Source organism: Loxodonta africana, chromosome 1, assembly GCF_030014295.1.
Source record: "Loxodonta africana isolate mLoxAfr1 chromosome 1, mLoxAfr1.hap2, whole genome shotgun sequence".
Lineage (NCBI taxonomy): Eukaryota > Metazoa > Chordata > Mammalia > Proboscidea > Elephantidae > Loxodonta > Loxodonta africana.
The window spans coordinates 47,419,657-47,444,484 of record NC_087342.1 but is presented as its reverse complement, the minus strand read 5'-3'; the positions used below and the strand labels follow the sequence as shown (position 1 = coordinate 47,444,484).

The 24,828-nt window shown below is 43.5% G+C and overlaps 1 long non-coding RNA gene across 2 annotated transcripts in view; it reads left to right on the top strand.

The window, feature by feature from the left end:
- The window catches only part of LOC111752738 (uncharacterized), a 176,092-nt gene that overhangs the window by 49,487 nt on the left and 101,777 nt on the right, over window positions 1–24,828 (top strand). For both annotated transcript variants that reach the window (XR_010321159.1, XR_010321160.1), the window contains exon 3: window positions 14,327–14,441. This is a non-coding gene — a long non-coding RNA (uncharacterized LOC111752738). The remainder of the gene's footprint in view (window positions 1–14,326; window positions 14,442–24,828) is intronic.

The following is a 24,828-nucleotide window of genomic DNA, read 5'->3' as shown; positions in this document are numbered from 1 at the left end:
CGTCTTTCCTTCTCTCTCGCTTTGTAAAGTAGGCAGTGTTAATTTGATGTAAATCTCTCTTTGCTTTTTCTGTGGACATATGCACATGTTGATGGTTCAGTGGTAGAACTCTCCTGCCTTCCACGCAGGAGACCCAGGTTCGATTCCTGGCCAATGCACTGTGTGCATGGCCACCGCTTGTCTGACAGCAGAGACTTGCATGTTGCTGTAATGCTGAACAGGTTTCGGTGGTGCTTCTAGACTAAGACAAACTAGTAAGAAGGGCCTGGCAATCTACTTCCAAAAATCAGCCAGTGAAAACTCTATGGATCACAATGATCCAATTTGCAACCGATCCTAGAGGTGGCACAGACCAGTCAGCACTTCATCTTGTTGTACGTGGGATGACCATGAGCCAGATGAGATGGCAGCTGACAATAGCAACAACAACCTATATTTTTTAATATCTTAAAAAAAAAAAATATGACAGAGCTTTTCTACTTCATATCTTAGGGACACAATTCTGTGGCTATAATTTAATTTTCATTTATTACCACTTGATTTTCATTCATTTCACTAAGTGAAACATTTCAAGTTCTGAGGATGACTAACTCGTCCCTGTGTGGTGACACACCTGAGGCTGCTCCCTTTAATCCAGCTTCTGTGCTGCAAATGAGGTCATCTTCCCTCAATACCCTGCCTCTCTGTCATTACATTTTCTCAGGTTGATTTGATGGACCTCCACCAGGGTCTACACTGTCAGCTGGGCTGGGCTTCTCTACTTCTCCCCTCCAGCCTGCTCCATTTCTCTCTCATAGGCAGGCAGGCAGGCAGGCATCCCTGCTGACCAATCTCTGGGCTCCTTCTCAACCTTCCATTTTTATCACTTAGAATTTCTCTTTGGCCAGACCCCTGCCTCTCCTGATATTGTTTAAATTGGAGCACAGCTATTAAATCTTCATGGACTTCTGTTCTGTCATCTGTAAAAGGTGACGGCCAGATTGCCTATGAGGCTATACGGTCTAAAGCAGGACTTGGCAACCTTTACTGCAAAGGTCCCAATAGTAAATATTTTAGGCTGGGAAGGTATCTTAGTTATCTAGTACTGCTATAACAGAAATATGACAAGTGGATGGTTTTAACAAACAGAAATTTATTTTCTCACAGTCTAGGAGGCTGAAAGTCTGAATTCAGGGTATTAACTCCAGGGGAAGGCTTTTTTTCTCTGCCGGCTCTGGAGGAAGGCCCTTGTCAGCAATCTTCCCCTGGTCTAGGAGCTCCTCAGTGTAGGGACCCTGGGTCCAAAAGACTAAATCTGCTCCTGGAACTACTTTCTTGGTGGTATGGGGTCCTCTTGCCTCTTTGTTCACTTTTCTTTTATATCTCAAGAGATTGACCCAAGATACAACCTAATCTTGTAGATTGAGTCCTGCCTCATTAACATAACTGTCTCTAATTGTGCCTCATTAACGTCCTAGAGATAGGATTTACAACACATAGGAAAATCACATCCGATGACAAAATGGTGGACAATCACACAATACTGGGAATCATGGCCTAGCCAAATCGGTACACATTTTTGGGGACACAATTCAGTAAATAACAGCTGGCCATACAATCTGCATTGAAACTTCTAAACTCTGCCATTGTAAGTGCAAAAGCAGCCATAGACAATATGCAAACAAGTGAGCAGAACTGTGTTTCAATAAAACTTTACTTATAAACAATGACATGTGAATTGTGTATCATTTTCACATGTTACAACCTACTACTCTTGTTTTGATTTTTTTCCCCCAACTATTTAGAAATGTTAAAAGCATTCTTGGCTCACAGATGGTACAAAAGAAGGTGGTGGGTCAGACTTGGCTTGTGGGCTGCAGTTTGCCACCTCCTGATCGAGTGGAAGGAGTCTGAACTTTGGGTTAGACAGATGAGGATCTGAATGGCTTTTGTCACTTGCTAGCTGTGTCACCTTGGGCAAGACCGATAATCCTTAAACTTCAAACCTTATAGAGTTGGATGAGGATTAGAGATAATTTACGTAATGTTTCTGACATGCAGAAGGTGCTCCCTAAATGTTAGTTCCTTTTTCTTTTCCTTGAGGATCCTTCCAAAACTAGAATTCAGTAATCATTCCTGTCATGAAACCTTTCAGAACAAAGAGAGCCAAGAGGTAGCTATGCACTGGTTGATAAAAAAGTGCTAAAGAGATAGTAGTTATTGTTGATAATAAGTGATTTATACTTGCATCAGGGTAGGCTAGATACACCGTGGCAAAAAAGAACCCCAAATCTCAGTGGCTTACCATTTCTCATTTATGCACTATGTCCATTGGGGGTCAGCTGTGGTTCTGCTTCAAAGACACCTTCCCTTGGGACTCAGGCTGACAGAGAACAGCAGGGGAGAGGAGAAAGGGTGCTTGGGAGAGCTCAAGCTGGCTCTTAGAGCTGAAGTGACACATATGGTTTCTCCTCATCTTCTACTGACCACGTCAAGTGATCTGGCCAAGCCTGACAGACTGGGAAGGAAGACACAACCCTCTCCGAGGCAGAGGCATGCATATTTTTGAATACCATTGCAGTTTACTACACTGGATATGCAAAATAACCCACAGGAAATATAAGAAAACGCGCTACAGAAAATACATGTAAACATCAAATAAACATTAACATTGAGTATATCTTCAGACCTAATTGTTTCCAGAGTAAATGATTCCTTAAGAATTTTCTGAGAAAAGCTTGTCATTGTCTCTCTTCTGAGGTTTATATAAAACCAAAGATTACTCTATTCACACTCCGAACAGTTTTCAGATACACGAAGTTCCATGAAAGCCAAGCTTTCTGTTTATCTTCTTCAGTGCTTTCAGAAGCAAACACCGATCAAAGCAAATAACTCCTTTTTGTCAGTCAACCTAGGCTTTTAAAATGAACTTGGAGAAATTAATGGCATTTTGGAGACTCACTAATTCAAACACACACACACACACACACACACGCACAGTTGTCAACACTGTGGATCCTTATGAGTCAGGGTTCTTAGTTACAAGCAACAGAAACCACTCCAGGAAGAAACAATTTAGTAATGGCAACTAGGTAGTTCAGGAAACTTCCAGGAGAGCTTTGCCCTTAGAAACAATGGCTCACTTACATCAGTTACATCAGAGACTTGACTGTTGCCACCACTGGGTGTGAGGTACTGTTACCAGAACCTTGGCCAAGCTAGGCACCTCCCTTTTCTGTGCTCCGCCACTTTGCTGAGTGGATTCTAGGTGATTTTCTCCCTTTTTTTTTTTTTTTTTTTAAATAATCTCTTCTAAATTGAAATTTCACATGTGCTGTCACCTTAACCAAGTGATCAGATTTAGCATCCCTAATAGAAAGAAAACCTGACTTAACGTGCTTCCTGGTGTGATGGATTAGGACATACACAGCATCTGCTATGAATTGCTCTTTCACCAGGAGACACAGAATGTCTGCTTGTGCTTATTTTTGTGATGGTAGCCACTATTGATAACCATTGGCTAGACCCATTAATCCAACGGAGGTTGCAAAATGGTGATATTCTCATTTTACCATTTCTTTTAAAAATTTTAGTTGGGACAATTTAAAAAAAGATACTCATCTGTTATCTACTTTTTGGTTACCCAGTTGTTCAGGTCATAATGGAAAGGCAGGATAAATGTTGAATGCTTTTGTTTATCGCTTTTCAAGATGATGAATTGGTTCCTTATTGTCCTATCTTTCTCTAAGGATGACCAGTTAGTCTTCTAAAAAATGTATCATCATGACTTCATAGATTAAAACACACTTGATGGGTTTCAATCAATTGCAGTTATCATTTTTGAAACTCAAATTGTTAACTCCTGAATCCTTTTGATATGACTCTTTTGGTCTTTAACAGCTTCTTCACTATCAGGTATGAGGAGAACTTTCAGACTAATTTTGTACATTTCCTGTCCCAGACCTACAATCAACTATTTCTCCAAGAAACCCTGATTTCTTTTAGTGGAAAATGGTATTTCAAGACCACGAATTGGCACTAACAATGTTTGTTGCTACTGAGTTGGTCATTGATTCTAGACTTCTTCAGTGGACACAGTTAGGAAATACACACAAATACACGCACACATATAATATTTAAAATATGAAAAATTATATATTTTTAAATATAAAATATTTATACTGGTACTTCTGATTCAAATCCATGACTAGATTTTTTAACAACATTTCCTATGTTAAATCTATATATCCTTTCTTCCTCACTAAAATCCTGATTCTCAAGAATATAAGCAATTATATAATTAGAATATCCTTATTCTTGAGAATCAGGATTTTTAATGTGAAAGAAAGGATATATAGATTTAATAAAGAAAATGTGACGTTAAAAAGCCATGACTGGTTTTTGCCTAGATGTACAAAAAGTTTTTTTTTTTTTTTAAATCCTTCTTCAAAATCCAGTAATTTTTACTGGGATGTATTTTGGTGTTGGCCACTCTAGGTTGGTATTTTTAGGTATCCTCTGTTCTCTTTCAATATGTAGTTTCAAATACTTTTTTCTTTTTCTAGAAAAAATTTTTTTGGAATATAGCTTTTAGTATTTGTTCATCTTCCTTATTTTGGTTTTCTTCTTTAGGACTCCTATTATTTTAGGTGTTGGAGCTTCTTTGCCTGTCTTCAAAATTTGTCACTTTCTTTTATTATTTTTATTTTTCTTCTTTTTTTGACTGAAATTTTTTTTTTCTTTTTACTTTATGTTTTTCTTTAGACATTATTTATTGTATTTATTCGTTCCAGTTTTGTCTCCATTTTTGAAATGGCATTTTATATAAAATTATTTCCTGAGTTCTTTCACCTCATTTCTTAGTTCTGATTTTTTTTTTTTTTGGAAGTATAAGCTTACTGTTTTAATCCATTCTGTAGGCATTTTCATTATCTATAGAGATGTTTTCCAGCTCCTTATTTTCTTTTTACTTAAATAACTTTATATGGGATTTGATCTTGGTAATTTCATGTTGCTGTTGTTAGGTGCCATTGAGGTGCTTCAGATTCATAGTGACCCTATGTACAACAGAATGAAACACTGTCCAGTCCTGCACCATCCTTATGATTATTGTTATGCTTGAGCCCGTTGTTGTAGCCACTGTGTCAATTCCTCTTGTTGAAGGTCTTCCTCTTTTTTGCTGACTCTCTGCTTTACCAAGCATGATGTCCTTCTCCAGGGACTGATCCTTCCTGATAACATGTCCAAAGTATATAAGATGAGTCTTGGCATCCTTGCTTCTAAGGAGCATTCTGGCTGTACTTTTTCCAGGACAGATTTGTTCATTCTTTTGGAAGTCCATGGTATATTCAGTATTCTTTGCCAACACCACAATTCAAAGGTGTCAATTTTTCTTCATCTTCCTTATTCAATGTCCAGCTTTCATATGCATATGAGGTGATTGAAAACACTATGGCTAGAGTCAGGAGTACCTTAGTCTTCAAGGTGACATCTTTGCTTTTTAATACTTTAAAGAGGTCCTTTGCAGCAAATTTGCCCAGTGCAATGTGTTGTTTGAATACTTGACTGCTGCTTCTGTGGGTGTTGATTGTGGATCCAAGTAAAATGAAATACTTCACAACTTCAATTTCATGTTGCTCATTAAAAAAATTAATTCCCCTAAACTTTTAGAAGGAGTTGTGGTTGAGATTACTCTTAATATGGTGGCTCGACCTCTTGAGATTCCCAACTCTGTTTTTCTCCCTCACTTTTAACCTGATCATCTCAGTTTTGGTTTCACTTTCAGAAGCTCCTTCTCAATGTGGGGTCCAATCCTGAAGGGGAGCCCCGTCTTGTCAGGCTCAAGAATTCGAGGAACTAGAGTGCTCCAGCCCCATTAGTCCTTACTGCAAGCCTCTTACACTCATCCACCAGTGAATTGGGCAAAAAGCTTTTCCAGTTTCAGCTGCTGTTCTCAAAGTGTCCCACTGAGTTCTCCTGTAATTACCTGTTGGCTAATCTTGGATTCTTCTGTTCTTGGGTCCATCAGACACTTTGTTGCTTCTCTGTTTTCTTCCACACAGATGCTGATACCACACAGACTGTGTGACTCTTGGTGGTGTGTCCTCATACACTTGTATTTTGGAGTTTGTGAGGGAAATGTCATCTAGGTTTGTTGTAAATGTTGGCCGTGGTTATTTGGTTTTGCTATCTAGTTGTTTAATCTCTTCTCATGTGGAGGATTCAGAGACGTTAAAAAAACTATGCCATTGTCTCCATCTTCCTAGAATTCCCTCTACTTATATCCCTATTAGAGACTTTTCATAACACAACTGAAAACAATCTCATGCTGCTGTATTTAATTGGTTGAGGTTCGATCACATGTCTTTGCCCTGGTTACAGAGGAGGATGGGAAGGTAGTTTCTGGCTTCCACCTGGGGAAAGTGGGACTTATAAGATTTGAAATGCCCCAACATACAAAGGGAGCCCCACTGGCACAGTGGTTAATAGTTACAGCTGCTAACCAAAAAGGTCAGCATTTCGAATCCATTGGAAACATTATGGGGCAGTTTCACTCTGTCCTATAGTGTAGCTGTGAGCTGGAATTGACTTGATAGCAGCAGGTTTTTTAAGATAGGAAGGGTATTGAAAATACGTGAAATATATCAACTATGGATCTACATGCTAAGGCTTATCTTTCATACAGATAAACCAGGTTGATGGGTTTGCGATGTCATTTGAAAGGCCTTGTAAGGGCAAAAGTAGGACTTGGCAACCTTTACTGCCTAAAACATTTCTCATACTGACGTGTCAGAAATTAGGGGCATTAGAGTTGCTCCTAGGATAAAGACATTGTCTACTAAAAGCTCCAAATTTCATTTTAATGATGAAATTATGGTATTTAGGAGGTGTAGGTCAGTTCATCTGATTGGCTAATAGAAGGCTGGGGAGCTAGCTAGTTCATCTCACCAACCAGTTGTTTGAATAATCTTATTTTTGATTGACTTGATCTTCGTAAACTGGCTGTGGGTATAAACATAGTTTTTGACTCTAGAAATTAACAGAAGCTTATCTTGTGCCTGTTTGGGTATTTCTATGAACTGAGGACAAGGCAGAGTCTGCCACCTCTCTTACGGCCCTATTGTACTGCTGCTTATCTTTTTCTGGGCTAGAACATCTTTTTCTGGGTAGCACAAATGGTTAATGTGCTTGGCTACTAACTGGAAGGTTGGCGATTTGAGTCCACTCAAAGGAACCTCGGAAGAAAGTTTTGGTGGTCTACTTCCCAAAAATCAGCCATGGAAAACCCTATGGAGCACAGTTCTACTCTAACACATATGGGGCCGCCATGGCTCAAAGTTAGCTCGACGGTAACTGGTATGTGGTACGTATGTACTACAAACCAAAAAATCAAATCCATTGCTGTTGAGTTGATTCCCATTCATAGCGACCCTGCAGGACAAAGTAGAACTGCCCCATGGGATTTCCAAGGAGCAGCTGTTGGATTTGAACTGCCACCTTTTGGTTAGCAGCCAAGCTCTTAACCACTGCTCCATCAGGGCTCTGTATGTACTATATTTCAACTAATTTTTGTTGGCCCTTTTCATGGCACATCACAACTTCTCTACTGATCTGCCACAGAGGTCCTAGCATGCCTTGGGAGTCAACATTTAGGGGGTGTGGATGGGGGATGACTTTAAAATCTTTACATATCTGCCTGTTAGTTAAAGCACACAAGAAGACCCAAGTTGAATAGGGATTCAATAAGCATCCAAAGCAGAGAGAATTGACAAATATGCAATGTAGTACATCCATCTAATTTCTTTCAGTAAATGGACCCTAATTTATGCACCAGGCAAAGTTTCTAGTAGAACATGTAATTTATAGCACCACATACATGTGCATAGCAATAGTGTGGGCAATGAAACATGACAAATGGAAATTGACTCCTGGGGGAGGGAAGCTTCCTTTAACATTGCTTTATTTCCTGTTTTTACTGCTATATTTACTAAGACTATCTGAAGTATGTCATTTCTTGAGTGCCAAGTCTGAAAACTTTTTACCCAGACAATCCAGGACTACCACTGACTATTTTCTAAGGAGATGTTGGCTAAATGAAGCTGAGGGCTTGTTGATTAGAGACTGCTATTGATTCTGAGAGCGGGCAGTGGTGGTTCTGTGGTAGAATTCTCACCTTCCATGAAGAAGACCTGGGTTCAATTCCCAGCCAATGCACCTCAGCTGCACCACTACCAGTTTGTCAATGGAGGCTTGCATGTTGCTGTGATGCTTGTCTTAGTTTCTTAGTGCTGTTAACAGAAATACAACAAGTGGGTGGCTTAAATGAACAGAAATTTATTTTCTCACAATTTAGTGGGCTCGGAGTGTGCATTCAGGGCACTGGCTCTAGAGGAATACTCTCTCTTTGTTGTCTCTAGGGGAAGATCTCTTTCAGTTCCTGTGGACCCAGCATCCCTTGGTGGCGCGTATCTTGCCTTCTGTTTGTGCTTGCTTCTCTGTGCCTGATCTGCTCTTTTTTATATTTCCAATAGAGTAGGTTTAAGACATATCACACACTAATATGACCTGTTAACATAACAAAGAAAACCGTATTCCCAAATGGGATTACATCCACAGGTATAGGGGCTAGGATACAACACATATTTTTGGGGGATGCCATTCAATCTGTAAGAACGCTGAACAGGTTTCAGCAGAGCTTCCAGGCTAAGATGGACTAGAAAGAAAGGTCTGGCTATCTACTTCTGAAAATCAGAATGAAAATCCTTTGGATTACAATGGTCCAGTGGATGATGGGGATGGTGCAGGACTAGGCAGTGTTTCCTTCCCTTGTGCATGGAGTTGCCATTAGTCAAAGGGCTGACTCAACAACATTGATTCCTAGGGCAGGCAGACCTGAACAGTGGCACAAAAAATCCTAAAAGGTATTGAGCACCTACTTGAAGTTAGACTCATCTTATACACACGTTTTGCATTTACTTCTCCCAAGAATGTCATGAACAGTACAATTATCTCCAAATTTACAGCTATGATTCCCAGTGGTTTGGTCAAACCCTAGTCTAGCTGCTATCCTGTCACGTCATGTCATGCAATATAATGTGATCAATCAATTAGTTGAAAAGGAAGTTTCCTTAGGGTATGTTCTGCCTCCAGACTGTAAATAGATATTTTTGCAGAACTCTATTTCTCTCTCTCTTTGCTCTGCACTCTCTCTGTCACCTGACCTATGGATATTGGGATGCAAGCCTAGAGGAGTCTCCAGCCTGCTGCCTAACCTACAGATTTTGGACTTGCCAGTCCCCACAATTGTGTGAGCCAGTTCCTTGAAGTGAATATCTCTCTGTCTCTCCCAGACCCAAAGCCAGTGCCATCGAGTCGATTTTGACTCATAGTGACCCTATAGGACAGAGTAGAACTGCCCCATAGAGTTTCCAAGGAGCGCCTGGCAGATTTGAACTGCTGACCCTTTTGGTTAGCAGCCATAACACTTAACCACTATGCTACCAGGGTTTCCTCTCTCTGTCTCTAGATACATGAATCTCACTGGTTCTGTTTCTCTAGATAACCCTAAGACAATGCCCTCCTACAGATGCTAGTTTTACCTCATTCCTGTCTAATATCTCTTTCTTTCCACCTGTTCTTCCCCTCCTCCCAACTTCTGCCCACCCTTACCATACACCTGATAGAGTGCTGGAATTGGAATCCAGACCTCCTGATTCCAAAGCCCACACTCTTCTTGCTTACTCTATGTGTGGACAGCCATGCCTCTTCATTTCAATCGTTTTAGTAACTCTTTGGTTAGCCCAGATTCAAACCACCCACATTAATATATATATATTTTTTTCTGACTGGACCTGTGTGAACTTGAGAGGATGTCTCTCACACTTCTGTCTCCAGCCCAGAACTCCTTCTGTACTCTAGGCTTTTATTTCCAGCCACAGACTGGCTATGTTCACTTGGAAATTCCACAGGCATCTTGAGCAAATCATCAGCTTTCTTGTGTCTGGTGTTTCTTCCCACAGCCATTACTTCAGGTAAAAGAGTCACTTCTAGGTCAGACGCCCAAGCTAAATATCCTAAAGTCATCTTCAACTCTTTCTTTTGCTCTCAACATCACTAAAGGTCACTGAATCCAATGGGTTCTTTCTCAGAAAGCCTGGTCTCCTCAACCACTGCCTGAGTGTCCTCCTTTTTTCTCTCTTTGCTGGCTTTTACAGCCATCCTAACTGTTCTCTTTGCCCTCGCATCTCCCCCTTCCAGGCCATCCTCCCCATTACCACAGAGTTATCTATTGATAAAACAATTCTGATCACTCTTTCCCTTGCTTAAAACCTCCATAAACCTGTACAGGCTCTCTGCTGGCCACAGGATAAAATCCAAATACCTGTCAGCGTCAAGCCCATCCTGTCCTCTCAGCTTCACCTTCACCTTCTTTCTCTTCTGTTCTCTAGGGGTCCCCAGTAAAAGCATACTTTTGGCCTCTGGCCCTCCACATATGCCATTTCTGCCTGAGATTCTCCATCAGGACCTCTCTCCACTTCCCATCCTCTAAGTGCTTCTCCAAAACACAGTTCAAGCATCACCAGTGCTAGGAAGTCCTCTTAGAACCCATGTACCCCCCTTCCTGATCCGGTCCTCTTCTTTCCCACACCTTATCATACTGTGTTGTAAGCATTTGGTCATGTATCCATTTGTCAGGGGCAGGAGGGCAGTGGTTAGGGTTTTTCATCTTTATATTTCCAGTGACTAACACAATGCCAGGCAGGTATGAGGGGCTAGTGTGTATGTATGTGTGTGTATATGTGCTCTGCGTGCATGTATATGTATGTATAAGGAGCCCTGGTGATGCAGTGGTTAAGTACTCAGCTGCTAACTGAAAGTTGGTGGTTCAAACCCACCAGTCACTCTGTGGGAGAAAGATGTGGCAATCTGCTTCTATAAAGATGACTGCCTTGGAAACCCTATGGGGCAGTTCTACCCTGTCCTATAGGGTCACTATGAGTTGGAATCTGCTAGACAGCACACAACAAGAACAACATGTATGTGTATAAAATTTTGAGTGATTACATATTTTTAACCTATCTTGATTTTTGTATTTTTAAGCAAATTGACATGACAAACATTACTTTTGAGTCCAAAAAAGTACCACCAATAAATGTATTTTTAAAAATAATTTTAAAATGGTATGTAATTAATATACAATGTTATCCACAGGTCTTAAAGTGTTCAGTTTGATAAGTTTGGACAATTGTATACATCTGTGTTACCACCACCCAAAACGAGATAGGCAACATTTGTATCACCACAGAAAGTTCCTCCATACCCCCTTTCTGGTCAATCCCTCTCTGCCCCCAAGAGTGAACCACTTTCTGGTTTCTATCATTACAAGGTATTTTGGTTAAAATTTCACATGAAGGGAATCATACACATGAACTCTTTTGTATCTGGATTTTTTCTCCCTCCATACTATAATGTTGTTGAGATTGTTCTGCTTAGAAACAGTTCATTCCTTTTTCCTGCTGAGTAGTATCCCATTGTCTGAATATACCACAGTTCACTGATCCATTCTCTAAGTAGTTGTTGTCTGAGTTAGTGAGTGGGGGATCTTGATGATCTGATGGGCATAGACCACCCTGGGCACTTGGGGATGGCATCAGTGAGAGCAGGGGACAGTCCACTTGATTGTCATCATGGGCCCTCAAGACCTAGGGGTTACTGATAGTCAGTGGCCTCAGACTGACCTGTTTTTTTTGTTCTTTGGTTTTAATTGCTTTTGTTTTCTGTGTTGCTGTTAGCCTGATGGCTGGTATGCTTTCTGCTCACAGCGTGCCTGCTTACGAAATTTCTTTTCCTAATTTTTGCCTTCTGTGCTTCAGTGGAGCCCAGATAACCAAATGTCTTAGAATCATGTAAAAAATAACAGCAGACTTTGAGGAGTGGTCGGAGGAGGGCTCTTTTAAGAGAACTGTGACGATGATTGGGGCTGCTCTGAGGTCTTTTTCCCCTTTCATATTTCTGTTCCTCAGCCATGTTCCAGTTGGTTGAAGTTGCTCCTGTATTGCGCCTTTCAGCACAGCTGGGGCCTCTGAGCTCCAGCTTCCTCTCTACTCTGACCACAAGTCCTCTGTGCCCCTGCCTGGCTTGCGTCTCTCTCCATTGACTGGCCCCAGCCTGTATACCCTCCATGTACTTCCTATGACGCTCTCTCCCAGGATTCTCAACATGAACCCCAGGCTCATGCTTCCATATTGAAACTTGCCTGTGTCCCTGAGCACAGTGTGGTGTCCCAGACCCTGACCTCAGCTTTGCTCTCATGACTCACTTTTTCTCATGCCTTCTGGGCACAGGCCCCTTTAAGAGTGAGACTCAACACTAGTAACCAGTTATGGGCTCCAGGAATGGCCAATTGCCCTCATTCCTCATACCTGCCCACTACCTGGCACTGCAAGCTTGCACGGATGAAATACTTTACCCTGCACTACAGAACTATGGGCCTAGTGATGTTGTCCCTGTTTCTGCGTCAAAGTAGGAAAAAATACAAAAAATGAAATGCCTTAACCAGGAAGAGCCCCCCTTCCCGGTGGTCCCGCATTCTCCAACAGGCTCCAAGTTTCACATCATTTAATAGGTCAACCAGCTGTCCCGGTTTGCCTGGGACTCTCTCGGTTTTAACGCTGAAAGTCCTGCATCCTGGGAAACCCCTCTGCCAAGTGGGTAAATCCGGGACTTGGGGAACCCAAAACTTAAAGACAACTTTGAAAACACAACCTGTTTTTAATTGGAAGAACGTCTTGCATTTAGTTTACCAGATGAAGGAATGGTATTATAACCTCCAAGTGCATTTATTAACTCAGAGGAGACAAATCTGACTTTTAAAGAGCATGTCCACCTATGTGCTTTTCATCTGTGTGCCTGCTGTTTGCAGTGCTTAAGGGTTTGGTAGAGGCTGGGTTTGAGAGCAAGCTCCAAGGATTTACCTCCCAGGAGAGTCCAGTTAGTCACATGTTTATGTCTGGAATTTAACACATTGTGGAAGCACTAAAGCGTCAGACACTGCGTTCCTAGAATGCATATAATAACCCAATTCTTCACTCTGGGAGGGGACGTTTACTCCAACTCCCCGAGCACAGGAAGTGCCAGCTTGCAGAACTCCTTATTTTGGAAAATCTCTTAGAAGAGAGCAAAAACAAAGAAAATGGATGCTCTAAAGACTTCTCATTTAGGAGCATGTGCCAGGACAATAGAGGATCTGGTATCCGCTTTGCAGTTGGCCAGGATTTATGGGCTCTTTTTCTGGTGTTTTTTCAACCTTGGGAGAAGGACATGGTCATGTCACTGAGATTTAGGCTGTTATCAATAAAACAATTTCTTCTCAGCAGATAGCTGAAATTCAGAGAAAGCTTTTAAATGCAAGTCTGGAGCTGTAGAGTGAGCTGCAGAATTCACCTGACTCATATACAGGTGGCAGTAGCTTGAGGTTAGGGGAGCAGGTCAGTCTCTAGGCAGGAAATGATTTGAGGTTCAGAAGGAAAAGGGGTACAAGAAGGGAGGAAAGGGCAGGGGAGTGGGGTGTGTCCTGGACACACACATACGCACACACACAAGGCCACGTGCTTTTCACTCCGTGGGGTGGCCTTTCATTTTTGTACTTCCCCAACCCATTAAATATGTATGTTTTAAATGGAACCAGTGAAATTCTTTATTTTTGTTAAGGACACTGGAGTCAGATAGCCTGGATTTGAATTCTAGCTTCACCACTTACCATCTTTGTGCCCTGGGCAAGTTGGGGAACCCCAACCCTCAGGGTGCCCCTCTGTACCATGGGAGTACCACCTGCTTTTTCTATCTCTAGATTGGTAGTAACGATAAAAAATAAGAATGACATGAGAGTGTTTGAAAACTGTCGATCTCTATGGAGACAGAGTAGTGAGAAAACCAGTGTTTACACGGCAATTTGAAACTTGCAGAATGCCTTCTTTATTATTGTTGTTGTTGTAAAAAAAAGAATAAATAAAACAACCAAAGCCATTGCCATCAAGTCGATTCTGACTATGAGTTGTTGTTGAAAGGGTAACAAAATACTACCAAGCAGCAAGCAGAAATTTGTTTTACTTAAGTGTATGCATTTTCTGCATTCTGAGGCTACTGAGAATGGGTTTTTATGTTGTCTTCCTGCTGGTTTGTGTTCTGTAAAGCAGGTGGAAATGTTCGACAATCCAATAGGGCTGCTAAAAGCACCTAACAACTGGTATTCTTTGGAGGAAACTTCTCTCCCTTTTTACCCTGAATATCCCCCCTACCCCCGTATGTTGTTAGTACTTCCAGGGCTGATATAATTGTTTTTTTGCAGCTGTAATAAGTGGTGTGCAATGCTGGTTCAAGAAAAGAGGCTGCAATTTGGGGAAAAGAATTCTGAGAAACACGAATTCCCTCCTTCTTTGGCTCAATCCTGACTTCTTGGGTTGGTAAGTCACGGACAAAATTGCTAGGCTGTATTCTAGTTTGTGGTTTCCAGTGGTTTACGTGACACTACCTGCTTTCCCTCCCCTTCTCTTGGCTCTGGACTAACTCCGTTCCTCTCCTGCTCCCACCCCCACGCTAACACTCTTCTTCCCTCTTAATTTCTCTAAGTACTGCAGGCAGCTGGAGTCAAGAGGGATCATCTCATGTTACCTTAATCCAGAAGGGCCTTGGAAAGCTAGAAAGAAAGCATCACTTTCGTCCCGTCAGCAATATGTACTAGGGACTCAATACTGACTTATGTTGACACAGTTTGGGTTACTAACTCAGTGATGGAAAATGAAACTTCTTCCAGTTTTTTATTTTTCCTCCATAAAATGTGTTGATATTGCCCAGCTAGGCAAATTCCCATCCCCTAAAGTCTTTGAGCTTCTACCCATCATCTTCTGGATGATGGTGACTGTTCCTAAGCTCTGCATAGAAGGGATCAGGACGAGTGTGGCCACAGACATGAAGGGTTTGGAGGGCTGGTCTTGATGGAAGGACTATCCTCACTGTAGGCACCTTTTCAATGTGTGTGGTGATTTGCTGGACACCTTCAGATGCTCAGTTAAAGTTATAAACAAATAACAGCCACACATTCAAAAATGGTCAGTGGCGCATGGGCCTCTGTACACCATACAAAAATATAGTTTCTTCATCTCTTCCCATCCAACCAGAGAGCATGTAATACTTTGCACTTGGGAGTCAGTCTGAGATTTAAGACATAAAAATATTTAATTGAAGAGAAACCAAACCCCTCTTTGCTTTCCCTTCCAGCTCCAGGGAGAAGAGCTGTCTGGGTCTGGTGTGCCTTTTGGGATCCCCAAAGGAAGTTACACTAGTATTGGATGATTATCAATAATATAAGTAATGATGATGATAAAGGACATACTAGCCTTTCCCCAGTCAGATCATAATCAATGAGATAATTTTAGAGAACACCCAGGGCTCGGCACTGTGATCTGCATCTTTTGGAAAGTAAGAACCGAGAAGAAGCCCCTAGTTTCCCAATGCCACATCTGCTATGCCCAGCCCTGGTAGGATGACTTGGTAACTGCATCTGTAAATTCTATCTTGTAACCTGTAACCTGGTGGATATTGTCCAGCCTGGGCTTGTAGGTGTCTGAAACTGCCCCAATACATGGGCAGGCAGGTAGGTTTCTCTAGAAAGTGGGTACTGTACAGTCTGGAGGAAGGGCACGAGGCTCCCAAGGCCACTCTTGTGTGATGTGGGGGCACTGTTGGGCCTCTGCCCTTTTTGATGGGTAGCTGTGTTCTACTCTATTGGAAGCCACCTTCCCTTCAATGAAAGAACTTCATGGACAAACACTCTAGCTTTGTGCCCAAACATGATCATTACCAACTCAGTTAAGGTCAGCCTTTGGGATCCTTACTCAGGAAGGGGCTAGGGGTTATTTAAATCAACCTGAGGTGGGTCTGGAAGTCGGCTCAGTCTAGAACTTTTGGGACCAGTCCTTATGAAGTTCTACTGGAAGCAGGCTGATCTTGGGCTTGAGACACAAAGAGCTTTGAGAGAAAGAGTAACGTACTGGGTCCCAGGACAAATCACATTTCACCTCTCTGGGGCTCAGTTTTCTCATCTCTTAAGTAAGAGGATTGGATTAAATCAGGGGTTGCCAACTTGAGGTATGTTTACCACCAGTGGTAGAGAGATGAACTTAGGTGGTAGATATTAGAAAAACATATAATTAACATAGACCCTACTTGTGATATTACTACTTAGAATGAATATAGAAACACTCTAAGTAAATAATGGCACAGATGGAAATGGGTAAGGTCAATATTGTGAAGGTGGGATGCAGTGATGGAAGACTGAGAAATGCTGGACTGCCTTGTCTCCAAGTACCCATTCAGTCCTACACTGGGTCCAGTGACTGTCGTTTATGCCATACTTGTCCCGTAACTCTTTTTGGAATACGGACCATGAAGCAGAGAGCTAAATGGTTGGGAACATGCAAGCTCCCTCACCTACAAAAAGGGACTGATTGTCCCTGCCTTCCCACCTCAGAGGTAGGCCAAGAGCATCAAGGCAAAACCTGATGATGCACAAGAAAGCCCTTTGTAAACTGCAAAGGGCCGTGTGCATTACGTTTCTCTAATGATAGTGGTGAAACCAGAATGCCGGATGCTCTTGCAGAGGGATACGGAAAGGTCTGGGGACTTACTGCTCCTAATTTCTTAAAGCTCCGGTTCTTCCACTTGGACTGACCGTATGATGTAGTTGATTCTGAGAGGGGCATCAACCTTCCTCTCCTTCCTCCTCAGTTGCATGCTGGATGGGGGAGGGGAACAGTCAAATGCCACTTCAGATGATGACTTTGGCCACATTGGCAAATCTGCCTTCAGGCTGAGATTTCTTATTTCCTGCTTTGATAATGGAACTTGAGAAGCCAGCCAAGGAGGTCAGGTTTAGGCTGATTTGGAGACTAAAAAACCAGGGTGGTAGGTCCCTTTGCAACTCTACATCTACCCCATGAAACCTGGTCCAAGACAGAATCAACAAATTGGAGCTAGAAGAGATTATTACAGTTAGTTCCATTACTCACAGAGGTTGTATCTCAGGATTACTGCTGAGCATCCTAATTCTGATAAAAAATTATGGAGAGTAAGTTCATGAACTTGACCATCAGAACCGTAGGCACATCTGTCCTTTTGGTCAGCAGGCTGTGGGCATCAACTTTGCACAACATGCACTAAGCCAGTCTCCCAGAAAGGATTTTTAGGTTTAAGAACTTGTTGTTAAATCTCCTTTGGCTTTGTGTTTTGTCTTTTTGCTGGTGCTCAACATTCAACCTTCTTACACTAACTGGGTTTGGAGCTAAGAGGTATGAAAAGCAGAGGCTGAACCATTAAATCTCATTGTTGTCTTTTCTCTGATCCCTTCAAACAATTACATGTCTCCTCACTATACCCCCGATATATTTTCCACTCTGTCTAGCTGCGTCTGTGTTCTGAAAGAGCAATCTATCAGTTGGGAATGCATTTGGGTGCAAGTAACAGAGAAAGTCAACTCTAGTTGCTTAAGCAAATTTATTTTTCTTGCATAACCAGAAGTATGGAAGGGGAAGTCCAGAGCTGGTAAAACTGTTCACAAGGGGCTGGAGTCTTTCTGTTTTTTTGGTTTACCATCCTTAGCACATTGGCTTTTATCATATTATTTGCAACTTCACAGTCACCAGATGGCTGCTGTGCCTCGAGATATTATGTCTAAATTCCAAATAGTAAGAAGTAAAGAGGAAGAAGGAAGTTGCGAGTGTGAATTAGGAGAAACCAGGAGAGGCAGCCTTGTAAATTTCTGTAGTAATAGTTTTTAGGTGAGTGAACATTCATTCGTTTATTCAACAAACATGTATTAGCTACCTAATATGAACTGTGTTCCATTACCCATCTGTCAGTTTGTCATACTGTGGTGGCTTGAGTGTTGTTATGATGTTGGAAGCTATGCCCCTGGTATTTCAAATACCAGCAGGTCACCCATGGTGGACAGGTTTCAGCACACCACACTCTAAGACAGACTAGGAAGAGAGGCCTGGTAATCTACTTCCAAAAATTAGCCAATGAAAACCTTATGAATACTCAGAATACTGTCTGAGATAGTGCTGGAAGATGAGCCCCTACGTTGGAAGGCACTCAAAATACACAGTGGCCACAATGACGGACTTGAGCATTCCAATGATCGTGACGATGCTCAAGACCAAATAACATTTAGTTCTTTGTACACGGGGTCACCATGAGTCAAACTTAATTGACGGTAACTAACAACACCTAACTGTGTTAGGTTCTAAGGATTCAGAGAAAATAATTATAACTCATATTCCTCAGCATATTACAGTTTGTCATTCTTGTGAGGACTGAACTCAGAACTCCCACATACAATGCAGGGCACTTATGAATTCTGATGAAATATGCTTTCACTCTGCACCCCACTGCCCCTTCACTGTCAAGGGCTGGTTTGAAAGAGAAGAGAGCAGTGACTGAAAGAGTAAGGTAACTGTCGGGAAGGAGGTGAGGACTTGGGAGTCAAAGACCTGAAAGAAGATCGAAGCTCTTATATACCTACTTCACCCTTGGTGGGTATGTGTCTCTGTGCTTGCTCTCTTTGAGCCAAAAAAACCCAAACCAGGCCAGTTGAGTTGAACCAATTCTCATGGTGATTCCATGTGCTTCATAGGGTTGTCAATGGCTGATTTTTCACAAGTAGATTGTCAGGCCTTTCTTCTGAGGCACCTCTGGGTGGACTTGAACCTCCAACCTTTCAGTTAGTAGCTGAGCTCTTCACCCATTTGCACCATCCAGGGATTCTGATCCCTTGAAAACCAAATACAAAATCCATCTATGGTGGAAGGGCTGGCCGTTGTCTCTCACTAGCTTCTTTGGTGTTGGGTTTGTTTTTCTTTTTCCTTCTGCTGGTTCACTTCACACTGGGATCATAGGGTCTGTACTTCCATATCTTGAGTTCCATTTCTCTGGTTGGCTGAATTTTTGGTCTCATCTCTTGAAATATAAGCCATTCAGGGACCGACATTGTGTGCAGTGAGGGTATGTGCATGGTCAGCATCATTTTTAGTGGCCTTGAGAACACACTTAGCTGAGCCGGGGGTGGAGGTGGGATGGGGGACCAAGCAGATTCATTTTACAGTTTTCTTACTTTTCACCTTTTCATGCATTTGCTTCTCTACCAACTGACTCAGGTTAGCTGTCTATAACCAAGTGGATGAATTAGCTACTGGAGGAGGCTTTGTTTTCAGGGCTGCTTTGACTTTCTCCTTTCACGATTTGTATTCCTAAAGTTCCCCTGCTTTGTGGCTGTGTCCTCTGAGGAGAGGGTGCTGACGCTTGGGGTTCTGAGGGCTCTTCCTTTGTCCAGTGTCCTGAGGGATTTGTTTTTCTGACTGATGTCCTTCCTCCATTTCCTCTCTCCTTGCAGGGCAGGCACGCGCACTGCAAGTGTGTAAGTATTATGCGGTCGGCTAAGAGCAATTGTTGGTATTGGAAATACTCTTTTGAACTTGATGAACTGGCTCACCAGCTAATTTCATTGTGTAAGCTGAAGCTAAAAATAATCCATGTTTAAAATTTATGTTCTCTGTGAAACTCAGCACATTGTAGTCTCTATATGTTAAATGCCACTACAAAAAAACCCCTTGCCATCAAGTCGATTTCAACTCATAGCGACCCTATAGGACAGAGTAGAACTGCCCCATAGGGTTTCCAAGGAGTGGCTGGTGGATTCGAACTGCTGACTTTTTGGTTAGCAGCCGGCTTCTTAACCAGTACGTCACCCACCAGGGCTCCAAATGCCACTAGTGGTAGTGTGAATAATAAATTTTGTGAATTTAAGGGTGGATAGACATTATTCTCAAATGTATAGCATCCTTATCTTTCTGGCCTTGATCAGACTAAGTTATTTTTTTCTTTGCTTGTAAGTTACATCTTTGTCAGTCACCGAGACCCCACTATGGCGCATGTACAGTGGCATACAGAGATGAGTAAGACAGATTCCTTGCCCTCAAGGAGCGGGAAAGAGACCTACAAGTAAATAATCACATGTACTCTTTGTAGCATAGGTTTGGACCTGATGCTGGGGGCTCCCTGGAGAGACAGCCTCTCTCCTGTATAGTGGGGTAGAGGAGAGCTTGGGGAAATGGGGGGTAGGTGAGGGTGTAGCTGAATCTAAACCAGCGCGTCTCAACCTCGGCACTATTGACATCTCGAGCTGCATAATCCTTTGTTGTGGGATCTGTCCTGTGCATCATAGGATGTTTATCATCATACCAGTCTTCTACCCACGAGATGCCACTGATAGCAAGTACCCCTCCCCAAGTCTTGACAATCAAAGATGTCTCCTGGAAGGCAAAATTGCTCCGGGTCGAGAAACCCCGAGTCACCAGAGAAATCAGAGAGGAAGAGAACATTTTGTGCAGAGGGGACCACTTTGTGTACAGGCAAAGAGGTGAGAGACAGCATGACCCATTTGCACACTGCGAGTGCTTCGGTGCTGGGTGGAACTCAGGATACAAGAAGGTTGGAAGGTAGGTGGGCCTGGTCTTGAGCGTCTCATATGCAGCCAAAAATAACCACTTTGGTGCAGGAGCAAGCAACAAGGGACAGCAAGGCCAGATCAACTAGGGGCATTAGTTATTGTGTGTCCTGTCGTACAGATGGGTGTTGTTAGCAATATGCACCATCTGGCAGCTTCCTATTTCAACTAATCAGTCATGCTAAGGAGGTGCTAAGCTTTTTAAATAGCTGATTTAAAATGGTGCTCCCTGTAAAGTTTGGTGCCTTGGGGCAAAACCTAAGTCACTTGTTTATGGCCATGCTTTGGCGAGAGGGTTCCATGGTGAACTCGGCAAGAACCAGCAAGGAAGAGTTTAACAGAAAGCTGTTTCAGAAAGATCAACCTGCTATGAAAAATCAGAGGACTCCTAGATCAGAGCTTGGGAGACCATGTAGAAGGCAAGCAAAGTTATCTCGATAAGAAATGATGAGGACCTGAAACTAAGAGGAAATGGACATAGAGTAGAGAGGAGGGGTTGGTTTGTAAGACCTTTAGAAGGTATAATTGGCTGGACGTGGTGCTTGATGGGACATGGTGCAAGGTGAGTGGGGAGGAGAGTCCAGGATGAGCCTGAGTTGTCCCTTTGGACATCTCCCTTTGGTCAGACCTCAGAGAGGGAAGATACAAGAGCCAAAGCAGGTGCAGGGGTGAGAAAAAAGGTGGTCATTTGGAGCATTAGCCAGGACAGCCTGAGGAAGTTACCTCACAGGCCATTGGAATCTGGTGTTGAGGAAAAACGGCCAGACAAAAGATGAAGACTTGTGAGTCATTAGTACTGAGGTGGTGGTTGAAGCTGTTGGTGAGATTGCCCAGGAGAACGTGTGGAAAGAGAAAGTGAGGAGAGTAGGATGGACCCCTGAGGAACACAGCTGTTTTCCACTCCAATTCAAATCCTACTCAAGTCGTTTCTCTTGAGAAGCCTCCCTGTCTTCTAAGTACTCCTCCTTTTGTAAATCTAAGTACAAATTATTACCATATTGGAGATGTTTTGTGTTCATCACCTGTATTTCTGTTACTGTTCCATTTTGGTCTTGGCTTCCCAACACTAACGGAAGCTCATTAAGATTGGGACCCCATCTTTGTATCTCTCCTTATGTTAAATCAGTCATACCTGGTAACAGTTCTGCCTCCTCCTGTTTTTATGGCTAAGCCATGTAAGCCTCAGTTGAAAATGCTGGGTTCAGTTGTACATTTTAACAGAGGACAAAGTTCAGGTCCCCTTGGAAGAGCTGTAGCCCCATCACCATCCTGCCAGCACCTGGTGGTCAGGGCCAACTTGTTCAAACAGTGTTTCTGGGGTCTGCTCAGTGCATCCCAAGCCCTGATGCCATGAGCAGCCTGAAAGGAGGAAAAAACTCCATGCCTTACCTCTGAAAACACCCCTTGGAAGACTGGTGGTTTATTTTACCAAAAAAAAAAAAAACTAGATGCAGAAGCAGTGTGTTGGAGAATAAAGCACTGGAATCATTGTTTACTTTGGAAAAAATATTCAAATTCTGTTAATCTAGTTGTAATTGGTGATTAGTGCCAGAAAGACTGGTTAGAGGCCTTGATGGGCGAACCTACTGGAAGAGGGCTCAGAGGTATTATAAAATGTTTTCTCTCCTGAGGGGTTATCTTCCAGGAAAGGCACAGCTTATCACCGTGGCTGTTTTCACCTGGTCTCTCTGAACTTTAACCCACTGTTGCAACTGGGTCATGTGCATGAGCTCGAGCTGTGGCCTCCATACAGCCAGCCCCACGGGGCCGCAGCCAGCCCTGTACTCCAGCCTGCACGCCCAGCATGCTGCAGTGATGGTAGTGCCCTGGCCTGGTCCTGGTCTGCTCAGACAGGGTGTGAGCCACTACAGAAGTGCCTGTGGTCCCAAGAGAGTGGCTTCTGGCTCCAGGGTTCCTGTTTCTCTGGAGAGATATGTGCACACCCATGTGTTTCTCAGCCTCTGTGTGTTCTGAGTTGGCACCGTGTTCAACTGTTGCCCAGAGTTCTGGGCCCCAGTAATCTAGCTTCTTTCCCAAGTTGTCTGTTTAATGAGGGTGTGAATCAGAAGGGTGACTAACTAGCACCCGCAAGCATGCAGCTGGGAGGCAGGTTTCAGCACAAAGGGAGCTGCTAAGTTCCAGTACCCTGAAGGTCAGGGCTCTTTTGCAGGATCTGGCTGAGGGCTGGGCTCACTGGTGCTGTGTCCAGCTTTCTCTGCTGCTGTGGAGCATTCTGTTCTCTCCCTTTCCATACCCTCTGCCTTGGGCCTGCCTGCCTGCCTCCCTCCAGTGCCAGAGCTCAGGAGTGAAGCTGGCTTTCTTTGAACTTACTGAGGTTTCCACCCCTCTTGAGTTGAGTGGTGGAGGTGCCCACGCCAACATACCCAAATCTGCTTCGTCATGGCAGTGTTTTTCAGACTTAAAGCCATCAAGGGATGATTCAGGGCAAACATCCTCAAGGCCCAAGCACTTCCATTCAGAATAATATAATTGTAAAATGTAAAATGTGTAGGTCCTGGTCTCTCTCTTGTGATTTTTATGCATGTCTCTGTGTTTAGCAAGCTTGTAATTGTCGGTTTCCACAACACAACTGCACATAACTTTTGCATTTTATTCTGGGGAGGAGGTTGGGAGGAGGTCAGGAGGAAGTGTGGCCTCAGCCTGGGTTTTCTATTTGACCTAGAGATTTGGGAAGGTGCTCTAGGTGGATGAGAGCCTCAGGCATCAGTCTCCAGGGTAGAGGGAGATTTTGACAAGAGGTGGGAGCTGAGCAGAGAGGCAGGAGGACCCTGTGGGGGCCTTGGCTTCTATAATCCTAGGAGCTTGCTAGAGGGCCTAAGCATCATGCAGGCAGTTAGGGGTGATGCTTAACTCCTTCCATGTCTGTGTCATAGTCCCTGGTGTTGCAAATGGTTAATACACTCAGCTGCTAACCAAAAACCTAGAGGTCTGAGTCCACCCAAAGGCACCTTGGAAAAAAGGCCTGGCAATTTACTTCTAGAAACTATGGAACACAGTTCTATTCTGACACACAGGGGTCGCCATGAGTCAGAGTCGATTCGACAACTGGTTTTGTTCTGGGTTTTGTCTCTGTCAGTGTTTCTTTCATAAGTCTCCACTGCCCAGAACCCAGCCTCTCCTTGCGTGCTGACTGGTGAGATGGGGTAAAGATGGCTCAACCCTTTGGAGATGTAAAGGCAGGAGCGAGGTCCATGAGAGCAGAGGGGTGCTAACCCTTGGGAGCTCTTTACTAAGCTGCCTGGAACTTCCTTCTCCTTCCATTGCTGTCATGTCTTCTACCCTTTCTCCTCTGGTCCTTGCCCAATGCGAGGGCCTCGGCTGGTAACTATAGGGGCCAGTCCTAGCTGCCCCAACCTGGAGCCGTGGAAACAAGCAGCACCACATAGTTGGTGAGTCAGCATCCTGCCTTTCCAGGAGGCTGTGGGAACCTGGCTAGGTGCTCACTGGCCTTGGGTTAATATTAACTGTCCCCAAAGGCCCAATCAAAGAGGTGGGGCATCCCCAAGGCAGGGTGGGTTGGGCAGGAAGGCCAGGAAGCTGAGAGTCATCTAACTAGGCCCTTCAAATCACCCAGCTTCTCCCCTCCTTGAAAACTCATCTTCCTTCCCTACACCCAGGGATGTGGGTGAGAGACAGAACCAGCTTGTCCCACATAGGAGAAGGGCTGAGGGTGGCAGTGTGACCATTGCTGCTTAGGGGTTAAGGGTTAGAAGTCAGAGCTGGGTTAGAGGTCAGGGTCCACTCTTTATGGCTGCTTGACCTCGGAAGAGTTATTCTCTGAGCCTTGGTTTCCTTGTCTGAGGAAAACAGAACTAATCACATGTATGTTTTGGGCCGGCTGTGAGGATTAAGTGAGATAACGTGTGAGCAGGAAGTGTGTTATCCTCTTTCTCCCGATTCGGGGCTACTTCTGTCGCCTCTTTCCCCTAGAGCCAGCTCTCCGGGCTTCTCCACCAGCAAAGGGGACAGTGGCTCAGTGCTGTGACACCTGGAGGGGGGGATTTCATGCGTGGTAATAAGCAGCTGATTTCTGGGTCTCTGGGTGGGAGGAAGGGAGTGTGAGAGTACACAGGTGGGGAAGACCACCATCAGGTGTGTGCTGGCTGCACCGGCTCAGCAAGGTGGGGGTGCGCTGCAAAGAACTGGTTCACCTTGAAAGCCAATTTCCTGAGTGACCCTGGACCCATTCGTGTACCTGAGATGGTGATTTGGAAAGGTGAGTTCAAAGGAATTAAGTGAGCACCCCAGCCTCCGATTTGGGTACAAAA